Raw genomic sequence first — 2840 nt, 5'->3', positions numbered from 1 at the left:
CAGTATAAACAACAACAACATACACATGAAACAACAAAAGGAAAAACAAAACAAATCAGTGTGGCTGTTGGACTGGGAGAGGAGAAAACTCTGGGGGGGATCTCAGAGCCAAGGATCTCAGAGATGGGTGTGGGAGGGATGTGACAGCAGAGTTCCCTGCCCAAGATGGAGTTCCTACCAGCCTCCGTGTTACCTATGTTTTGGGCACTCAATCCGGAAGTCATTTGTGAAGGCCCTTGATGGAGCTGGTTTCGGTTTCTGTTAGAACTACAGGGCAGTTGGGTGACTGGTTAAATGTTGGTCTCGTGCCTGTGGGTTTTACAGGTCTAGAGCCTAGAACCACAGCTAGCCCCCATCTCATGCTAGTGTAGCTTCCAACCACGTGGCTCTGAACTCCTGGAGAACAGGGTCTATGCTGGAGGAAGATGAGGGTGAGAACTGGTTATACCTCTGGTCACTAGAGGACCATAGGGAAAAAGAAAGAATCACACTTTTTCCTTTGCCTGTGGGAATCTACAGTGCCAGACCACCTTTGGTTGTCAAAGCTGCTCACAATAGTTTAAGATGGCTGCCCTATGTCTCCCTTTCTTACTGTCTCTGTTCAGCTTCTTCTCCTAGCAAGCACTCAATCCACTTCTTTAACCTTTTCTCTGAAGTTCAGAATTTCAGGATTTTCATCTATGTCTGTTTCATTTAATCTCTTGTTATCTTTGTTGTAGAGGATCCGTGTAGTGGGTCTGCCTAGTCAGCCATCTTGTTGGAAGTCACTGTAAACTTTTCTATCTGCAATTGTGAATGTATCCCAATCATGGTCTTGTTTCATTCCCACTTCTGTAGCCTTGCCTGCAACAATGACAAATTGACCTGGGATCAATCATGATTTTGTGATGATTTCTTTTGTTTTCCATGGCCTATGATTAGCCACAAAGAGCCCTGGTAGCAAAGTGAGTTATCCTTGACTGCTAATTGCAAGGTCAGCAGTTTGAATCTACCAGTTGCTGCGATGGACAAAGATTAAGAAGATGATGCTTTCTGCTTCCATAAAAATTTACAACCTCAAGTACTCTATAATAGGTACATAGACCAAGAGGCAGTTGTTCAAACAGAATAAGGGGATATTGAATGATTTAAAATTAGGAAAGTTATACACCAGGGTTGTATTCTTTCACGATATTTATTTAATCTGTATGCTGAGCAAAAAATTCAAGAAAAAAAAATGTGACACCAGGATTGGAAGAAGACTCATTAACAACCTGTAATATGCAGATGATACAACCTTGCTTGCTAAAAGTTCCAACTCATAGAAACCCTGTACACAACAGAACAAACCACAGCCAGGTCCTGGGCCATCCTCATGATCGTTGTAATGTTTGAGCCCATTGTTGCTGTCACTGTGCCAGTCCATTTCATTGGGGATCGTTCTCTTCTTTGCTGTCTGTCCACTTTACCAAGCATGATATCCTTTTCCAGGAACTGGCCTCTCATGACAATGTGTCCAAAGTATGCAAAAGAAGTCTCACCATTCTCGCTTCTAGGGAGTTATCTGGCTGTACTTTTTCCAAGACCAATTTGTTTGCTCATCTGGGCATCAGCAACTGACCCTGTGCACAACAAAACAAAACACTGTCCAGTCCTGCACCATCCTCACAATTGATGCTATTTTTTGAGCCCATTGTTGCTGCCATTGTGTCAATCCATCCTGTTGCAGGTCTTCCTCGTTTTCACTTCCAATCATACTGTCCTTCTACAGGGACTGGTCCCTTCTGACATGTCCCAAGTATGAGAGATGAAGTCTCACCATTCTTGCTTCTAAGAAGCATTCTGGCTGTACTTCTTCCAAAACAGATTTGCTTGTGCTTCTTGTAGTCCATAGCACTTTCAATATTTTTTTGCCAACACCATAATTCAATTGCAATGATTCTTCTATAGTCTTCTTATTCATTATCCAACTTCCACATGCAGGCGAGGTGTCTGAAAATACCATAGCTTGGGTCAGGTGCACCTTGGTTCTCACAGTGACATCTTTTCTCTCTAGCACTTTAAAGAAGTCGTTTGCAGTGGATTTGCCTAATGCAATACGTTGTTTGATTTCTTGACTGTGCTTCCATGAGTGTTAATTATGGATCTAAGCAAAATGAAGTATTTGATAACTTCAATCTTTAATCCATTTATCATGGTGTTATTTACTAGTTCAGATATGAGGATTTTCATTTTCTCTACATTGAAGTACAATCCATACTGAAGGCAGTCACTTTGGACTAGTGCTCCAGCAATCACCAATAAAGGAGAGCTAAAGCCCCATTTAAAGTTGGGTAACTTTCTTAGAAGAGAATTGGTGGTTCAGTAGTAGAATTGACATTGCGTATGGGAGACCCACCGCCATCTATGTATCAGTGAAGCTTTGTGTATTGATATAATGATGCTGAATAGGTCTTCTAGAATAAGATGAACTAGGAAGACCTGGAGATTTTGATTCTGAAAAACCAACCAATGAAAACCTTGTGGGTTGGGCAGAGTCCATGGCAGCTAATCAGAACTTTTTTTTTAAAAAGTCAGTGTTGTGCAGAGTAGACAGGGATGGGCAACTTGGACATTGGCTACCCAAAATGGGTGGGAGGGGGCTACAGAGGCAAGAAGTGACTGGCTTACAAGCTTTCAGGAGGGAACCTAGAGCCAGGGGGCCTGGAGGAAGACAGAATCTCCAGTGAGTAGTATCCAATCTGTCTAGGCAGAGGTGATGAAATGAAGATGGATCTCTTGTGATACAACAGTGAATAATTGTTATCAGGACTGATTGTGAAGGTTGGAAATGTAAAGGTAGACATTTTATAGCTAGGAAG

This window comes from Chrysochloris asiatica, unplaced genomic scaffold (genome assembly GCF_000296735.1).
Source record: "Chrysochloris asiatica unplaced genomic scaffold, ChrAsi1.0 scaffold00161, whole genome shotgun sequence".
In the NCBI taxonomy this organism is placed as follows: domain Eukaryota; kingdom Metazoa; phylum Chordata; class Mammalia; order Afrosoricida; family Chrysochloridae; genus Chrysochloris; species Chrysochloris asiatica.
This window is presented reverse-complemented; position numbering follows the sequence as displayed.